Source organism: Heloderma suspectum, chromosome 5 (genome assembly GCF_057233095.1).
Source record: "Heloderma suspectum isolate Gila_16-S chromosome 5, 16-S_ref, whole genome shotgun sequence".
Taxonomy (NCBI): domain Eukaryota; kingdom Metazoa; phylum Chordata; class Lepidosauria; order Squamata; family Helodermatidae; genus Heloderma; species Heloderma suspectum.
The window spans coordinates 35,014,193-35,034,788 of NC_139462.1; positions in this window are offsets into that span (position 1 = coordinate 35,014,193).

The following is a 20,596-nucleotide window of genomic DNA, read 5'->3' on the forward strand; positions in this document are numbered from 1 at the left end:
TCTCCCACACTGGAGGCATTCAAGATGAGCCTGGACAGCCACCTGTAAGGGTTGTTCTGACTTGGATTCCTGCATTGAGCAGGGGGTTGGACTCGATGGTCTTATAGGCCCCTTCCAACCCTACTCTTTTATGATTCGATGATACTATGATGTCCCTTGAGGAAGCTGTGGCACTGGAAGAACAAAAGCACCTGAATTAGTCCTGCATCCCTGTTCCTGACTCACCAGGATCATCTCCAGGAAAGGAGGCAACATCATGCCCAGATGGAGGTCCAGAACAAGGTTCATTGTCCATTAAACAGCATATCAAATATCCCCAAGCCCTATTCATGAGGAAGAAGCATGCTCTGGAGCTGGACCCTAGTGATAAGCCAGGAAGGGGTGGGCAGCAGGATCACCTATGAATCTGTTCTGTTGGAACTTACCTATTGTGGAAACAACATTTCTCTTGCTGTGCATCATGCTGGACAGCTCATCATTTTATTAGTATTCCACTTTTCCACGATAAACCTATGCTCAGGGTGGCTTACAGCAGCATCAAGAAAAATACAGGAAATACAGAAACATTTCCAGACAACAATTAGAAATCAGGACAAAATTTAAGTAATCATACAAACAGGCTAAAGATCTCACAGTAAATGTAAACCAAAAAATAAACAATCTGCTAATAAGAAAAGTGAAATAGAAAACAATTTCAATAGGAATAAAAATAATTGATCTCATCTAAAGCTAAAGGTTGCCTCAGCTGCCAAGCCTAAACAAGATCCCACCCTGATGCACCTTCAGCAGCAGCCTTTGTAGCTGCAGTCCGATGGGGCCCCACCCTCCCAGGCCAGGTGGAAGAGAGCCAGGTAGAGGAACAGGGTCCAGGTCTTGCAGGCCTCGTGGTTGAGCTCCTCTACTTATCTGCACTACCTTATCCACACAGGGACTATTCCTGGAAATGAAAGGTTGGACTCATATGGCAGGTCTAGCAAAAATGACACACCTAGTCATGATAAGGACCATTAAATGTTCTTCATTAAATCTTTAAAGTCCCTCTGCTTACGCATTCACAGTGCTCATGATGCCCAAACTCATTGTCCTTTGTTTTATTTCCATTAGTAGGCTTAGAAATTCTGCCCAGGCTTTCAGGGTCTCACTTTTGTCACAATCCACTGGTAGGTTTTTCTGTATATTCCACTGAAAGGAAATGATATTAAGGGGATCTGTGTAAGAGCATAGCAATGCTCTTGAGGCAGGTCCCATTCAATTTGATGGGGCAGGGGAATTTCCCAGTAGATTGTGCCTTTTAATACTTCCACCAAATAGCTCCTCATGTTTTGATGCTAGGGGGTGTCCTGCTCTAACTAGTCTGAGTTCTTGCTATGAAAAGCACAGAGGTGATTACAACAGAGAAGGCAAGCAAGCAAAAGACAAGCACAGTATTACTGGGCAAGCATGGATTTTCCAGACAGAAGTCAGAGGAGTAGCCAAGGTCAAACACGTAGGATATCAGTCAAGTAGAATCAAAGTCCAGAAAGCAGCATCAGGAAGAAGTCCAAATGTTGATAACATGGAGGTCCAAACATGGGTCAGGGAAACAAGATACAAAGCACAAGGAGCTAAAGAAATGGTGTTGTTTTCAGCAAAGGCAAGACTTATAATGCAGGCTTATATTACCAGAGCCTCCTGAGCCCCACCCAAGGCTCAGCTGCAGTACATTACAAGTCTTGCTCCTGATATGGGTGGTTCCATAGTATCATCCATCTCTGGGATCTCTAGCTCTTCAGAGGAGAAGTCCACCAGCAGGGCATGACAGGGGGTAGACAAGATGATGCAAGGTCTTTCCTAGGCCTACAGATCTATGTTCTTTCCTATACAACTGATGAGCTGACCTAAGCCCACATGACTCCTGTGCTGAAAGCTCTGCACTGGCTGCCAATTAGTTACTGAGCCATGTTCAATGTGTTGCTGGTTTAGGAAGTCCCTAACAGCTCAGGACCAGGTTATCTGAGAGACTGCCTTCTCTGGTATAGGCCTCTAGTACATTCTGAGGGGAGGGCTTGCTGACCATAATGCCTTGGGTGGGGCTCAGGAGGCTCTGGTAATATAGGTCTGCATTATAAGTCTTGCCTTTTCTGAAAACAACACCATTTCTTTAGCTCCTTGTGCTTTGTATCTTGTTTCTGAGGTTCATTTGTCCATGGTGTGGAGGAGGGCCTTCACCATTGTGGTACCCACCAGGTGGAATAACCTCCCGATTAAGGTCAGGCAGGCTTCCAGTGTGGGGTTTTCCACCGACAACTCAAGTCACACTTGTTTGTCCAAGCATTTCCCTGACCGCTAGCACTGTCAACTACACATGATGATTTTAATGAAGCTTTGTTGTTTTTATCATTGTTTTAATGATAGATGGCAAAATGATAACAGAGGACAAAGAAAAGGCAGAGGTGCTCAATTCCTACTTTGGCTCAGTCTTCTCCCAAAAGAGGGTCTATGACCCCCCTGGCAAAGGCGAAGTACAGGCTGAAGGGGCAGGATTGCAGCTTGAGATCGACAGGCATATGGTCAAGGAACACCTCATTACTTTGAATGAGTTCAAATCTCCAGGGCCAGATGAACTGCATCCTAGAGTCATAAAGGAACTGGCAGAAGAACTCTCAGAACCGCTGTCTATTCTCTTTGAGAAATCATGGAGGACAGGGGAAGTGCCAGATGACTGGAGGAGGGCTAACGTTGTCCCTATCTTCAAAAAGGGTAAAAAGGAGGAACCTGGGAACTACAGACCAGTCAGTCTGACATCAATCCCTGGGAAAATTCTGGAGCAGATCATAAAGCAATCCATCTGGAAGCACCTTGACAACAATGCCGTGATTACTCGAAGCCAACATGGATTTGTCAAAAACAAGTCCTGCCAGACAAATCTGATCTCATTTTTTGATCAAGTCACCTCCCTTGTAGACCGTGGGAATGCTGTAGACATCATATACCTCGACTTCAGCAAAGCTTTCGACAAAGTGCCCCATGATATCCTGATGAGCAAACTAGCTCGAAGTGGGCTAGATGAAACAACGATCCGGTGGATCCACAGTTGGCTACAGAATCGGACTCAAAGAGTGCTTATCAATGGGACCTTCTCAAGCTGGGGAGAGGTAACGAGTGGGGTACCGCAGGGCTCAGTCCTGGGCCCAGTGCTCTTCAACATTTTTATTAATGACTTGGAGGAGGAGGTGCAGGGAATGCTGATCAAATTTGCAGATGACACAAAATTGGGAGGGATAGCTAATACTTTGGAAGACAGAAACAAAATTCAAAGTGATCTGGATAGACTGGAGTGCTGGGCAGAAAACAACAGAATGGCATTTAATAGGGACAAATGCCAAGTTCTGCACCTAGGAAAAAGAAACCAAATGCACAGTTACAAGATGGGGGATACGTGGCTCAACCACACTACGAGCGAGAAGGATCTTGGAATTGTTGTCGATCACAAGCTGAATATGAGCCAACAGTGTGATGTGGCTGCAAAAAAGGCAAATGCTATTTTGGGCTGCATTCATAGAAGCATCGCTTCCAAATCCCGGGAAGTACTAGTTCCCCTCTACTCAGCACTGGTTAGGCCTCATCTGGAGTACTGTGTCCAGTTCTGGGCACCACACTTTAAGAAGGATGCAGACAAGCTGGAGAGGGTTCAAAGGAGGGCAACAAAGATGATCAGGGGACTGGAAACAAAGCCCTATGAAGAGAGACTGAAAGAACTGGGCATGTTTAGCCTTGAGAAGAGAAGACTGAGGGGAGATATGATAGCACTCTTCAAGTACTTGAAAGGTTGTCACAGAGAAGAAGGCCAGGATCTCTTCTTGATCATCCCAGAGTGCAGGACACGGAATAATGGGCTCAAGTTACAGGAAGCCAGATTCCGACTGAACATCAGGAAAAACTTCCTGAGTGTCAGAGCAATACGGCAATGGAACCAATTACCTGGGGAGGTGGTGGGCTCTCCCACACTGGAGGCCTTCAAGACGAGGCTGGACAGCCATTTGTCAGGGATGCTCTGACTTGGATTCCTGCATTGAGCAGGGGGTTGGACTCGATGGCCTTGTAGGCCCCTTCCAACCCTACTACTATTCTATGATTCTATAGTTTTTATTGTATTTTATCATGATTTTATTTTGAAAACAGCTTTGGGATTTTTTAAATGAGAAGTGGTACAGAGATTTTCTGAAATACATAAATAAAATAAAATAAATGCCATATTCCATTCTGTCCTTTTTCTAAGGAACTCTGCATGGTGTATATGCCTCACTATCCTTTCAATAACCCTATGAAATTTGTGGCTCAGTAGGGATTTGAATCCAGGCCTGCCTGGTATATACACTTTGGCTCTCTGCAATGTTATTTCCTTTCAGAGCCTATGGAAAGTCACAGAAATAAAGCTTTATAAACATGTACATTATGGGATTTTAAAATAAATTATAGTATTGAACATTCTGATTTTCTAGATGAAAAATAAAACCAGGGTGGGTAAGGAGGTGTAGATGGGGTGGAACTTGCAACCTTGACATGACAACAAATTTACAGAACTATGTCTCTTGTGCAGAGAAGCTGCTAAATTTAGATGCAGTTTTAAAATGCAATGAGCTGTTTGCGTCCAATTAATAGCAGCTGGAACAGCCAGAATCTTCCAACCCTGCAATTTATGATGTGCAATGATTTGGATATAAAAAAACCCAAAGACATCTCATTTAACTGTCATGGTTCAAATCCTGAAAGATGCATATGATATCCCACTAATGATAATGAAAGTGTCACAGGCGTATAGTTGTAGTCCTGGAGAGAAGCTAGTTTAAAATCTGGCACATCGGAAATCTAGGGACGATCATGTATACCATCTGCATACAGGATGAATTTATAACACACAGTCCATGCAGAACCCTGACCCTTCTCTTTCCTTCCTCTGTAAAAGAAAATGAACTGGGGAAGAGAAGGGAAAGTGTGGATAGCTCTTCCCAGTCCCACTGTGTTCTACCACAGAACTTCAGTGCACCAGGCAGGAAGCTGCTGCAAACTTTTCCTCTCTTTGCCCATCTCAAGGCAGGTGAGAACTTGGGCACTAGGAGATCGAAGTGCCAATGAGAGATGACAGGACTGAAATTATGTCTAGTTCTGCTCTGGAAAGGCCCACTGTAGAAGCGTCAAGGCAGATTTTAATTACTTTGTGGCAATCAAAAGGTACTCTGCACACTCAAAGGGACTATCATCTTTATTCTTCTTTCAGAACTGAGTCCTGGACCCAATTCACACAGCTGATTTAGTGTGGAGCGAGAGCACATTGGGGTCGTTCATGACAGGTGATGCTGTGGCCAATCCACAGGAACCTTGCAGCCTCCCGCTGGAAAAGGTATATTTTCGCCAAGTTGTTTTAGTGAGTTGTTTCCCTTAAATGTGACTCTCACATGGTTCAAATGCAGTGTGCCCCATCCCTCCACATTAAATCCTGAGTGTGCCTAGGGCTGTTTCTGTGACCTGGCTGTGACGGGGCCAAGGGGTCAGGCCATCCCCTTCCCCCCTCCACTCCCTCATTTTCCCTATTAGCAGCAGGGCACTTTTGGACACAGACTTCCTTTCCCACTTAGTACTACTTCACAGGAGTGCTGTTTCAACTTCTCACTATATCGCAGTAGCACTCCTTTAATAATTCCATTCAATATCTCAGTAATACTCCTTTAACCCATTCACAATATTGCAGTAGCCTTCACAGTATTGCAGTAACACTATTTTCAACATGCACAATATTGCAGCAGGGAGAGGCAAAGTGGTGGTGGTGGGGAGGCTCTCTCTCTTCCTGGACCATGGGAGTGAAGGGGATGAACTCTCCGCTGCTCTAGTGTGGGATTTTATCCATCACCTTCCTCAAGGAGGGATCAATGGGTGGTTGCAAGGGAGGGAAAGGACAGAGCATAATTAGAAAGCCCCTGGGAGAGGCTGGGACAGCCCAGAAAGGAGGGAAGTTGGTGGCAGCAGTGTGGGGAGGAGTGAGAGGGAGCTCATCATATTGGGGTGTGTTGCTGCAGAGAGCCAGCCACCCCCCTGTCCTGTTCCACCGCTCCCATGATGGCTTCCCTCCATCAGGCAGCCCGTGGGGAGAACAGATGGATAGATTGGGAGAAAGGTGGCTTGAATCTGAGCTGGGTGAGCATCACTGGACTGCAGTAGGGAGCTGAGCAAGCCAGCTCAATTTCCCATTCATGGTATCACAGTAGCACTGTTTTTCACCATTCACAATGTCACAATAGCACTGTTTTAACCTTTCAAAATATATCAATGGTGGATGAGAGGGGATAGGTGTGGGGTAAACTACATGGGCTTAATTCAGCGCTTCCATTAAACTTCCCTAAGCAGGGGAGCATGGACAGGGGAAGGGAACAAGCCTCTCCCATTTGCTGAGCAGCATCTACGCGATTGATGATGTTCAGTTCTACTTGCTCGACTCTCCCCACCCAACCCTGAAGTATGGTGGTTTTGAAGTGCTGTTTGACCCGTGAAAGTGGGTTTTTAGGTAGTGCATACTCTGTTTTGCTTGCTTCATGTGCCACTGATAGACCAAAGCAATTTCATGAAAATCCAAATATAACCAGAAAATGCTTCAGAAATTGTTGCCATCTAGATTTCCTCTCTGGTTCAAAATAATAAGCCTCTGGAAAGGTGTACTGTGTGCCATGTGTATATAAAGCAAGGATTTATAACTGTTAGCTTTCCTGTGGTCCAAATTTTGAGATGCATCTGAAGATAGGTCTGGCTATGGGATGGTGATAGAACACTGAGGATCTCAGAATCCATATGTAAAAAACAAGTTCCTTCCTAGACCTCATGATTCTAAAACAACAACAGCAACAATGAATAAATGTGGCAGGCGTGTTGCAAAGGCTTAGAAAATGGAGAGCAAGCACATAAAAATAGATCTAACTGTATGCATACTGCAATCACATAATTTCAAGGTCAACACCATAGCTTTGAGAGTCTGTTTGATGACATTGACAAAAGCCCTTCTGAAAAATACTTTTACCTCCTAGAAAAAGAAATCCCTGGATTTCTTTATAGATCAGCATCAGCTCAGTGCTGCTGATCTTGTACAAGAATAACCACTGCAGCATTGTGTTGCAGTCATTCAAGACCAAGCATCCTTTAGCAAGGCTATTAGACTGTGTGTTCTGCTTTCCAAACACAAGAGGCTTCTCCTGTACTTTACTCAGCTAGAGGAATCCAAAACAAACAAGAAATAGTTCTTGGCAATGAATGACATCTGGTTGAAGCGATTCTCTTGTTAATCACCCTGGTAATTTCCCCTGCTTCATTTCATAGCCCAGTATGGGCATTCAACCTATCTGACTTTTGTTATTTGAATAGCAGCCATGACAGTGTTCCCCCCAACCCGATCATGACCACTGCACACAGGGAGGGGGATTTAATCCTTTCCTCCCATGCCTTCTGAAGCTCCTATTTGCCCAAGCAGGCGTAAGTTAAGTTACATTTTTTTAAATAAGTACTGATAAAAACTGCATATGACAGATGCAATCTTAGAAGAGGCGTTCTCTTTCTAAGGGGACCTGCTCCTGTTTTGTACCCATTTTTTCTTTTGGAGAGAAGTTTGTCCACTGAGTTCAATGGAACAAACTCCAAAGTAAGTTTGGATACATTTGCAGCCATGATCTTGCGATAAGAGAGGTGATGAGAGGTGAGACAACATATCCTGTTTTACAAAATGTTATGCAATCTTACTTTCTATTGAATCTTTCAAAATTATATATTGTTAATGTTATGGGCAGTTTACCTGCTTCTGAAGTCATTTTATGGCAGGCTGTCACAGAGTAAATGCACACAACAAAAAGAGGAGTGCCTGCTTCAGCAGTATTTTATAGGGTGAGTATGTGTGTGTGGGGGACTTGAGAGGGTAAAGGCAAGGAAGTTACATGTTGTAGCCCCTCCACAGTCAGGCAAGTCCCTGCAGGAAGAGCAGGGGAATGAGCCTGGAAGGAGATTAACTCTGGGCCATGGTCCCAAGGAACAGAGTGGGGGGATGAGGGTTAATAGAAGTGAGAGGTCAAGCAGAGGGGCAGGACACCTGGTTCCATGAAATAAGAACCAGGGCTGGCATCAAGGGTAGGCATGGTTGGGCACTTGCTAAGGGCCCACACCCCAGCAGGGGCCTGACTAACAAAAGCACCCAGGAGTGGTCCTTCTCCTCACCACTGCACCACTGATCACTTCTCTCTCACTCTGGCCCACATAACTGTGATGTGAGAAGGAGGAACAGTAGATGCCATCGCCTACTTGTTCACCAGCTCTCTGCCTGTCAAGAAAGCAAGTATTAGAAATGATGGAAAAGGATGAGGAGCAATAGCAGCTGGTGACAATGGCAATTGTCACCAACTGACTCACTGACAGAGGGGCCCATTGAGGGTGTCTTACCCAAGGGCGCTCAGAAACCTACAGCTGGCAAAGGCTTCATGCAGCATCAGGAGGGGAAGGAGGAAGTCACATGAATGAAAGAGCAAGAGGAGAAGGAGAGCTCACGAGTGGGGCCATGAGAAGTGGGACTCATGGCATTGGTCCACAGAGGTTGAGGCCACCTGGGCACATGGTAAAGCCCAGAAGCAGCAGGAGGCTAGATTCAATGAAGTACCCACTGATTTAGAGGGCACAGCAGAGGTCAAAGCTGATGAACTCCATAGGCAGGTCAAGCGAGCCTTGAAAGGTTGTCAGTATTCTGGGCTGCTGCTAATGAAGATACTTTTTCTGAACCTCTAGGGTAACATTAACTACTAGGGGCCAAAACTGTAGCTGTTGAAGCATAATTTTTTTTTTTTTGTTCAATTGTCACAAAGTTACAAAGTGTGGCACTGTTTCATTCCACCTCACTCAAGGCATGGAGACCGATGATGCTGAGTTTCCTCTGGAAAGCCCCGATGTACACAAGGAAGTCTAATATTTTGTGGGATGTAGATAGAATTCCTTTTTCTCCTATGCTTTAAAAAAAGGTGTATTTATTCCTTAAATAGCCTGCTATGAATGGAAGGGACCCGGTCCCAGTTGATACAGTAGCCACAGCAGGCAAAGAAGGCAGTAAGCAACATATAGCAAGCTGAGCATCTCGGCAATACAACAACCTGACCAAACAAGGGCCACAGGGCTTGCACCTATGCCAGCCCAGAGAACCTTGAGATTAAATATCCCTTACCAACCTGCCCAGTCAGTGAGGTCATCAGAGGACATGCTCCTGGTGGTTCCACATGGTGGTTCCACATGGACCTATGGCCCGAATGGAGTCCACCAGAAGAAGAGCCTTCAGTGTGGCAGCCCCCTTTCTTTGGAACTCCCTCCCCTGGAGGTCAGGTGGGCACCGACACTGTGCTGATTCTGGCACCTCCTGAAAACAGCACTGTTCCAGGAGGCATTCCTTAATTGACCAGCCACGGTTTCTATTGGTACTCTGTTTTTAAAAATAGCATAATTTTAATCTGGTGTTTTAATCTTTTTATCCTTTTAGTGTTTTATCTCTTGTGTTCACTGCTCTGAAATCTGTTCTAGATATGGAGTGGTATATAAATATTGTAAGTAAGTAAGTAAGTAAGTAAGTAAGTAAATAAATATGTCATAATCCCATGTTATATGTAATTTGATGGTGAGTTTACTGGTGCACACATAGCAGAATTGCACCAGACTGGATTATGGTCTCACCAAAATCCAACTGAGGACTGCTATAGTCCAGAATGCTTTGGTGACTGTGTAGACTGAACTACCTATGCTTAGAGGATTGCTATGCTGAAGTGCTATGCTGTGTCACGTTGGCCCAGGCTTCTAGAACTACCAGAGCCCACTGAATTCTGATTAGTTTGCTGCAAGAACTGGGTATCTAGAATCTGGAAAAGATTCTGGATTGTATTGCAGACACTTTGTTGAGTCTAGAACATTCATGAATCCTCTTCTGCAGAATGATTTCCGAAACAGAGCAAAATGAGCCCTCCTTCTGTCCTGTTCTGTGGTTACCTGAGGTTTGTTCAGTCATTCAGTCATGTCCGACTCTTCGTGACCCCATGGACCATAGCACGCCAGGCCTTTCTGTCCTCCGCTCTCTCCCAGAGTGTGCTCAAGTCTGTATTCATTGCATCTAGCCATCTCATCCTCTGCCATCCCCTTCTCCTGTTGCCTTCAGTCTTTCCCAGCATCAGGGTCTTTTCCAGAGAGTTTTCTCTTCGCATTAGGTGGCCAAAATATTTGAGCTTCAGCTTCAGTATCTGTCCTTCCAATGAGCACTCAGGGGTGATTTCCTTTAGGATGGACTGATTTGACCTCCTTGCAGTCCAGGGGACTCGTAAGAGTCTTCTCCAGCACCACAGTTCGAAAGCATCAATTTCTTCGGCGCTCAGCCTTCCTTATAGTCCAGCTCTCACAGCCATACGTTGCTACTGGGAAAACCATAGCTTTGATTAGACGGACCTTTGTTGGCAAGGTGATGTCTCTGCTTCTTACTATGCTGTCTAGGTTTGCCATAGCTTTCCTCCCAAGGAGCAAGCGTCTTTTAATTTCATGGCTGCAGTCACCGTCTGCGGTGATCTTGGAGCCCAAGAAAATGGAAGCATCTGTCACTGCTTCCATTTCTTCCCCTTCCATATGCCAGGAAGTGATGGGGCCAGATGCCATGATCTTAGTTTTTTTAATGCTGAGTTTCAAACCAGCTTTTGCACTCTCCTCTTTCACCCTCAACAACAGGCTCTTGAGATCCTCTTCACTTTCTGCCATTAGGGTGGTATCATCTGCGTATCTGAGGTTGTTGATAATTCTCCCAGCAATCTTAATTCCAACCTGTGATTCATCCAACCCAGCGTTTCTCATGATGTACTCTGCATATAAGTTAAATAAGCAGGGCGACAATATGCAGCCTTGTCGTACTCCTTTCCCAATTTGGAACCAATCGGTTGTTCCATGTCTGGTTCTTACTGTTGCTTCTTGACCCTCATACAGGTTTCTCAGGAGACAGGTAAGGTGGTCTGGTACCCCCATCTCTTTCAGAATTGCCACAGTTTGTTGTGATCCACACAATCAAAGGCTTTAGCATAGTCAATGAAGCAGAAATAGATGTTTTTCTGGAATTCTCTTGCTTTCTCCATGATCCAGCGAAAGTTGGCGATTTGATCTCTAGTTCCTCTGCTTCTTCGAAACCCAGCTTGTACTTCCGGTAGCTCTCGGTTCACATACTGCTGAAGCCTAGCTTGTAGGATTTTGAGCATCACTTTGCTGGCATGTGAAATGAGTGCAATTGTACAGTAGTTTGAACACTCTTTGGCATTGCCCTTCTTTGGAATTGGAATGTAAACTGACTTTTTCCAGTCTTGTGGCCACTGTTGAGTGTTCCAAATTTGTTGACATATTGAGTGCAGCACTTTCACAGCATCATCTTTTAGGATTTTAAATAGCTCAGCTGGAATACTGTCATCTCCACTAGCTTTGTTGTTAGTAATGCTTCCTAAGGCCCACTTGACTTCACTCTCGAGGATGTCCGGCTCAAGTTCAGTGACCGCACTATCATGGACATTCAGATCTTTCCTGTATAGTTCTTCTGTGTATTCTTGCCACCTCTTCTTAATCTCATCTGCTTCTGTTCGGTCCCTGCCTTCTTTGTCCTTTATCATGCCCGTCTTTGCACAAAATGTTCCCTTGAGATCTCCGATTTTCTTGAAGAGATCTCTAGTCTTTCCCATTCTGTTGTTTTCTTCGATTTCTTTGCATTGTTCATTTAAGAAGGCCTTCTTGTCTCTCCTTGCTATTCTCTGGAACTCTGCATTCAGTTGGATATATCTTCCCCTTTCTCCCTTGCTTTTCACTTCCCTTCTTTCCTCAGCTACTTGTAAAGCCTCATCAGACAGCCACTTTGCCTTCTTGCATTTCTTTTTCTTTGGGATGGATTGAGTTGCTGCCTCCTGAACAATGTTACGGACCTCCATCCATAGTTCCTCAGGCACTCTGTCTATCAGGTCTAATTCCTTAAATCTATTCCTCACCTCCAATGTATATTCATAAGGGATATGATTTAGGTCATACCTGAACGGTTTAGTGGTTTTCCCTACGTTCTTCAATTTAAGCCGAAATTTTGCAAGAAGCAGCTCATGATCTGAGCCACAGTCAGCTCCAGGTCTTGTTTTTACGGACTGTATGGAGCTTCTCCATCTTTGGCTGCAAAGGACATAATCAATCTGATTTCGATATTGACCATCTGGTGATGTCCATGTGTAGAGTCGCCTCTTGTGCTGTTGGAAAAGCGTGTTTGCTATGATCAGCGTGTTCTCTTGGCAAAACTCTATTAGCCTTTGTCCTACTTCATTTTGTACACCAAGGCCATGCTTGCCTGTTATCCCGGTGATTTCTTGACTTCCTCCTTTAGCATTCCAATCCCCTATGATGAAGAGGACATCTTTTTTTGGTATTAGTTCTAGAAGTTGTTGTAGGTCTTCATAGAACCGATCAACCTCAGCTTCTTCAGCATCAGTGGTTGGGGCATAGACTTGAATTACTGTGATGTTGAATGGTTTGCCTTGGATTTGTACTGAGATCATTCTATCGTTTTTAAGATTGTACCCCAGTACTGCTTTTCCCACCCTTTTGTTGACTATGAGTGCTGCCTTGTTGTGGTGAAGGGGCTTGCATAACTCAGTGAAGCCATAAGCTATGCCGTGCAGGGCCACCCAAGATGGACAGGTCATGGCAGAGAGTTCTGACAAAATGTAGTCCACTGGAGAAGGAAATGGCAACCCACTCCAGTATTCTTGTCAAGAAAACCCCATGGAACATATCACAAGGCTAAAAGATATGATGCCGGAAGATGACCCCCTCAGGTCGGAAGGTGTCCAATATACTACTGGGGAAGAGCAGAGGGAATTTCCAAGTAGTGCCAGAAAGAGTGAAGCGGCTGGGCCAAAGCTGAAAGGACACTCAGCTGTGGATGTGTCTGGTGGTGAAAAGAAAGTCCAATGCTGTAAAGAACAATATTGTTTAGGAACCTGGAATGTCAGATCAATGAATCAAGGTAAGCTGGAGGGGGTCAAACATGAGATGGCAAGATTGAACATCGACATCTTGGGAATCAGCGAACTAAAATGGACAAGCATGGGCGAATTTAATTCAGGTGACCATTATATCTACTACTGTGGGCAAGAATCCCTTAGAAGAAATGGAGTAGCACTCATAGTCAACAAAAGGGTGGGAAAAGCAAATATATCTGTTTTCTTCCTTCTGTATTTAGAGTTTTAATATCTCAAGTTCTTTCCATCCTGAATATGAAGAGTTTTCCACATTTGGTAAATCCTAATCAAAAGTGAACCAAAATTAAATTCTCACCCATCTGCACCAGCCAAATTCAATGCCAACAGCTATTCCCAGCATGGAGGGAACCATGTTGCCCCTGCTGCCATATAGCTGTTAAAGATGAGGAGCCTGTCAGAAAAAAAGAGGTGGCAACCCTAATTCAACACCATCATGGTTGAATACATAGGTAGGGATTCAAACCCAGACTTTGAAGGGCTAAGCACTCAAAGGTCTGGATGGATGAACCTGTCAATGTCAGTTTCTCCCACGTTCATTTAAAAAAAGAAGAAGTCTCAATGTCTTTCTGTCCCAAATATGAAGACATTTGCTTTGGGTGAACTCTGACCAAAAACAAACTGAAATGAAATTCTCATCCATCCCTACCTAAGGCTTACAGGGGAGGCCAAATGCAGCTAACAGGGCTAAATCTGAGCAAGAAGTCCATCCGGTCTACGTAGAACAGTCAAGTCTAGGCAGGCAAGGTTGTGTCAAGTAGAAAGAATCCTGCCAAGGTAAATACATCAGGCATGACAGGCTAATTAAAGGCAGAAGCTCTCTTGAGTAAAGGGCAGCTGAAATAAGACCATGGATAGCTCAGAGTAAGCTTTGCTGGCTGGAGCTATCCTCTACTAGTTCCATAGGAGGATGTTGTCTCAGCAGCAGGCTAAAGCCAATTGAAGCCTTATGTAGGCAGCCTGCAGCCATGATCTGTAGGGTGGTCAACTCCACCCCCTCTGGAGGAGCTGGCAGGACTGTTAAAGGGCTCTCACCTGATTTAGTAGTGTCAAACTTTTGCAAGGCTGGGGAGGTAAAGGTTCAATCAGGGGTTCATCCTCTGATTCGGGGGGTGATGAGGCAAGGTTGTGTCTTCTGACCACAGGGTGTGTATGTGTGTGTGTGTGCGCGTGCGCGCGCGCACACACGCTGAATACAGAACTGACTGTCCTTCTCCTGGGAGAGCATTCTGATCCTCATTTTCATCAGAGTCTTCTCCTGTTCTCTGAAAAAGCCAAGGGCCGGGGCTCATGTCATCATCCCTATTCAAGATGCTCGCTGCATAATGGGTTGCTCCAATGCTGGGAAGCCAAGGCTGCCACAGGAGGGTAGTGGGACAGCAGCCGTATTTATTTTTATTTTTATTTTTAAGGGATCATATCAGTTATCCCTGTCTGTGGCAAACTTTCTAAAGAGCCTTATTTTTCCTTATTTTTTTTTAAACTGTCTTTCCCCTCCTCTTTGGACAGGAAGGCAAAGTCTGGTTTTGAAAGCCATGTTGACCTTCATGTCTCCACTGTATTGCTTTCTCGGTCAGTTTGTCCAAACTTTCTCTTCAGTCTCTTTCACAGCAGGGTCACATTTCCCCTCATTACAGCAGCGACATACTAAAAAAAAAAAAGGGGAAATAGCATGACCCCAGCCACCAGAACAGAGATTTCTGATGGTAAGCCAGGGGCCATAAAAAGGTTCTCCCAGTAAATTCAATTAAGTAAGAAAGGAAAAACAGAACGTATTCTATTCTGAAAGAGGAGAGCAGAAAATACATTTATGGAGGGGGCAGGGAAACTCTGCAGAAGAGTAGAGTCTCTCCATAATTGCATTCTGGCTTCAGATAAGGAACATGCTGACCACATCCTAGCATAGCATTGACCGAAGCATACTGAATTCCATGTGCTGTATTTTGTGCAGGCATAGAGAGACATGGCATTCTGACTCTGAAATATGATTCTAAACTGCAATTCAACTGTTTTTGTTTTGTTTTGGCAAACTTGGATGACTTTTGGTACTAGAGAGCACCGGAAGCATGACAACAGGAAAAAAATGGAGGTTGCATCAGTCCACAGAGTCTTGGGGCATTTTTGAGTTTCACTTGAATCAAAAGAGCACAGAGCTTGGAGATGATCTCAGTGCTGGACCAAGAAGAGATAACTCAGTTGAATCAACAATCTCTTCTCCATAAGGACAGCCATAGGGAACTCTGATGGTTCTCAAGAGCCTTTGTTAGGAAACCAAGAGTCTTTGTAGGAGCCAGGGATGTAGCAGAGTACTCAACCAGCCATTGCACTTCTACAGGTAGACTTCTACTCATGTAGTAATCTAGCAGGTTGGATAAACGTAACTTCTTCTTATGGAATTGTCTCTCATATGAGTTTAATTTATTACTACTACTACTACTGTTGTTGTTATTGTTGAACTTAAAGTGTTTAATACAGATGAGTTGACATGAAGGAATCTCAGACCTTTTAGATTAATAATGGAAGTCTGTTATGTTCACAGACTTAATGAGCCAGAAAGAACCATTGAAATAAAGTAATTTGATGTTTTCAGGTTGATATTAGCTGTTGAGCAATAAAATGTTTCTTTAAAGGGATTTTCAGCCCTGCTGGAAAGATTTTAAGTGATAGATTAAACACCTCCCTCCAGCTTTAGCTACTTCAATATTTAGTTATATCTCTCTCATACCTACTTGTCTAGTCATTGTAATACTCTAAGCCTCCTTTTCCTTAATTGATTTCTGTTGAAGTTTATGGATGGCTTAAGGTACCCTGTCAAAACTGATTAAACACGTTCTGCCTTTGAAAACCTACCTCCCCTCCCCCCAAAAAAAGAGATTTCAAGGAAGAGATTGTAGAATACTTATGCCTTCTTGTTTTCAAGGCAGAGGCTGCTGCCTGCCAGAGCAGGGCTGTAGGCAACTGAAGGTGCAAGCTCTAGTAGGATTGGGACAAGCATTGGGGTTAGTTCAGAGCACATTCACAGGAGAGCCAATCCAGGGCCAGAATCAACTGCAAGCCTGGATCCGGGCTGAGTAACATGAAGAAACAGGTCTGGAATGAAGATGCCAGGATCCAGGTGGCAGAAGAGAAGGCTGGAAAGGGGGAGGGATTTGGGAGGAATGGGGCTAGAACTAGAAATGGCACAGGCAAGTTTTGCAAATTGACCTATGGAGTCACACATACAATATCAGAGTCCAAATACTAGAATATTGCATTCTGGGAGGAAGAATGGCTAATGAAAGGAACTGGTATGCAGATCCCCAGATAGACACCAAGATTATTAGATCTGAGTAGCATTCCCCAACCCGTCACCTTCCAGAGGAGTTGGACTGCAACCTTCATCATCCCCAGCCAGCTGGAAGTTGTAGTCCAACACCTCTGGAGGGTGCCAGGTTGGGGATTATGCTAGTGAACTCCAGTCAGTCAATGTCTCCTGAAGAAAGAATAAAAGTGTGTGGGTGTTTGTTTGTGTAAACTGGCTAGACATCTTGGAAGCTAGACTTGTATATATAAGACAACATAGTTATCTAAATCAGTCACTCACTACATTAAACTGAAAGTAAAATAGAAACCAGAAAGCAGTTCCAATATCCTGCCACTAATGGAAGTCAGTGCCTAACACAGCAGCCTAATGATAGTCTCTCAATTAGGAGAAAAAAATTAATGGCTTTTGATGTCCTCATTGGTCACATGAAGTGCCATCTCCATCTTATGCTAAATTAGAATACTAGGGCTCTGGAGTAATCAAGTGAATCTAATGAGTAGGACTAATTATTACAACTAAATTTCCTCTGAGTTATTTAAACCCCTAACCCCCATTATGGGGATTCCATCATTTCTCTCTCCCTCTCTCCCTCCCCCCTCTCTTTAATCCACAGCTATTGCTCTAGTTAGCAAAATTTCTTCAACATTTTTTTAACCTTTATTCTTCATCTAGGAAATCGACTCTTGATCTCCGGTAGAACAGTTGTCTTGAGTTGGTTGCAGCAGAAACAATGGAGTCTTGGGTGCACATTAAAGATGAAACATTTTATTGTGGCAGCAGCTTTTGTAGACTAATGTCCACTCCATCAGATGTATGATGGGCTACGGCAGTTGCTTGAATTCTTTTGATGAGCATCAAGGTGAGCACTGGGGAGAGGACCTTGGTGTCAGGGTGGAAACTGAGCCGATAGAACCCCAGAGCAGTTCTGATTCTGAGGAGGATCAGCAATGTGTGGGAGAGGAGCCAGCTCATCCCTCACAGGCACAGCAGCTGGCAGAGATTCCTCCTGCCAGCATTCCTGAGATAGATAGTGATCCTAGCAGTGAGAAAGTGCGGGAACGGGGCCTGCTAGACGCTCGACGCAGGGAGCAACGAGCAATGGAGGGCGCGGAAAGGAGGCGTAGCGCCCGTTTAGCGTGCAAGCAACAGCCACGTCCCGTGGACCCAAGGGAAAGAGGGAGGATCTCTCCCTAGCCCATAAGTTCAGGGTCTTCAAGTGATTCTCCTTCAAACAGGGACCAACTGCCTACTCGGGGCATAGGCTACTCTGCTGTTCCTTGCTTAGTCGCTGGTGATTAGCATCTGAAAGAGTCATTAAGTTGTAAAAAGATTAAAGCCTTGAAAATAATCCTCTCGTCTGTGTCTTGAGTTGGCTATCGGAGTGTACTGAAAGAGGCCGCTAAGGCGCTCCTGACACATGGTTCTTTTTGCATCCCCCCTCTCTCTCCTGCCTGTTGCCCCATCCCAGTCCCCAAGGAGGAGGGAACTCACTTTGAGGGTCAGGATGGAGTGGTTAGAGGTGGTGGCTCCTTTGAAGATGGGAGAGGCCTACTGAATTAGGTCCCTCCTCCATATCTTAACTGTTTGTAAAGTGAAGGTCTTCAACCCCTACAAACCCCAGCAAAAAAGGAGAGATGCTGCCAGTGGCACTACGTTGGCCGTGTCTTCCTCATTTTACAATCACAGGGGAAGGAGGAGAATCCCAGGAGGCCTATTCCAGCTTCAGAGGAACATCTGCTTCCACCTGCTACCCTCTTCTGGCTCCCAAGGTGAGTGTTTTTTTCCCCTTTGGGGGGACAAGGATGGTGTTATAAGGTGGTGGTCACCTGTCTACTTCAGTATACTTTACAGAAGACTGAAGGGCTGTCCATTCTAAGTCTGGCGTAAAGATAAAGAACCATAAGAAAGGAAAGCAGTAGGAAGTTAGCTACTGAACAGCAGACTGAGCAGGCTCACAAGTCACCTCAGTTTTCCCTGCAATGGCGGAATGCATTATATTTCTATTTAAATTCAAGTAATTATTTCTAAATTTGCATCTATGAATATAAATTAGCACATGCAAATTTTATGCAAACTGGTGCCCTATTTTGCCTTCATTTTTTGGTGATGCATTTTCTTGTTTTGGTGATGTGTAAGTGTCCACCTTAACAGCACAGCAGGCAGCATTTCTTCAAGGGGGAGGACACTGAAAGCCCAGCCCCTCAAGATTTTGAAGTATTCAGATGGAATGCTCAAAGGCCCAGTTTGGTGGCATGTTTGCATCTCTGTGAAGGATTATCTTCAATTATCCTTAGTATGTGTGTGTGTGTGTACAGAAAGCGGGGGGGGGTGGTGGTGGTGTAGAAAGAACAAATATAGAGAAAATAATGTAAACAGTGGAGCCAAATGGCCATGAAAGGAATTGCAAAAGGCTCAGTCTGTGTTTGTGAGAATCCTATAGAAAGATTAAATGTGTATAGGATACACACAGCGACCATTCGCAACAGCAGTAACTGGTGGTGATGACCCAAAGATCCTATCTTTGCAGTGTCAATTAACACTTGACATGGGAGATTGTCCTCAGGCCTAAACAAATAGGACCCAGCTTCCTGACAGCTCAACAATTTCAAGCGGTGTCCCCCTTTGAAGTTCCTTTGTTGAAGAATGGCAGCTTTCAGGTCAGCAGCAGCATGTCCAGAGAGACTGAATAATCCTCCCACTGGTTTCTGAATTTTACCTTTTTCTGATATCAGATTTGTGTCCATTTATTCTCCTGCACAGAGATGCACCTCCTCTTTACAGACAGCAGAAGGGCATTGCTGGTAGTATACAGCTGAGTAATGATGAGCAGGTGATTGAACCCCTGACCATATGGCTGGTGATACTAAGCCCTCAAACACTGTTGCCTGGATATGAAGACAGAGTTGGTATCTGGCTTGGTGGAGGGTCTGGTCCCTGGTTTGTTTGTTTTTTGTCTGTGTTTATCTGTTATCCCATCTAAAATGGTCCAGGAAAACACTCACTGGAGAGCGATAGATCACACAAGCATTTTTTAATTTTTTTTTCAGCATAGTAGTGAAGTGATTATTTCATAAGAATTTGGCCTTTTCAACCTGGTGATTGGCCTTGGGAATACTCCAACACATCAGATAGAGTATCCCCTACCTCAAACCACATTTGTTATAGGGTAGTGGCTAAGAGGTGGTTTGAACTTTGAACCTCACTGTTGCCACAGACTCAATAAGTGGTCCTAGGTAAGCCAAAGCCTCAGACCCCCCCATCTGAAATAACACTTCAGGTTTGTTGCTGTAAGGATTAGAACAAGATGGTTCATGTGTAGCTAGAAAGGGCGATGCAAACGCCACATGCTATTATGAGTTACCAAAGGTCTTCCTTGACAAGGTGAACCACAACCAGCACATACATCAGCCCATCCAGAAGACTGGTCATCTCGCACCAGAATCTCCTCTGAATACCCACTTGTTGCTGGCTGTACTTCGTGATTCTCAAGTTGTTGTTTTTTAAAAAATGTATCTGCCCATGCTTCCATTCAGAACATTATTATTTATATTAGTGACAGGCTGGAAGATCAGTTATTCAAACTGCAAACCTAAAATTCTTGATTTAGGATATAGTATCATTCCAGGAGCATTTAAAGTCAGCAGGTGGTGGGGAGGGAGGGCATGCAGGTTGTTGAGAAGAAAAGCTAAGTGTTCTCATTGCTGACTCTTGCATATTGTTAAGCTGTGTTGTTTTATTGATGAATTTGTTTTGTTAAATTGTTTTTAGTTCAAAGTTGTTTTTAGTTATATGTTTGTATATATTGTCCATATGCTTTTATGTCAATGGCTTTTAAACTTTGCATATTTTATTTTAATGTTTGAACTTTTGTAAACTGCTCAGAAAGCTTCAGCTATGGGGCGGTATAGGAATGTAATAATAAATAAATAAATAATCATTGCCATCATGGCAGGCTTGTTGTCCACTCCTAAGATAGGTCTTTGGTCTGATCCAGCACAACTCTTCTTATGTTCTTTTGAAAGGATTTAAGTCAAATGTCTTACCGAAAATGTCAGTTTTGAGAAGGGATTTGAGTGGGGAGGGCAGAGGGAGGTACCACCCTGCAGACTTACTTGGAGGGAGTTCCATGCTTAAGGGTCCTTAAGAGAAAATGGTGGAATCATTGTATGAACTTACTTAATACCTATAGTAGGGTGGGCAACTTGTGGCCCTCTAGATG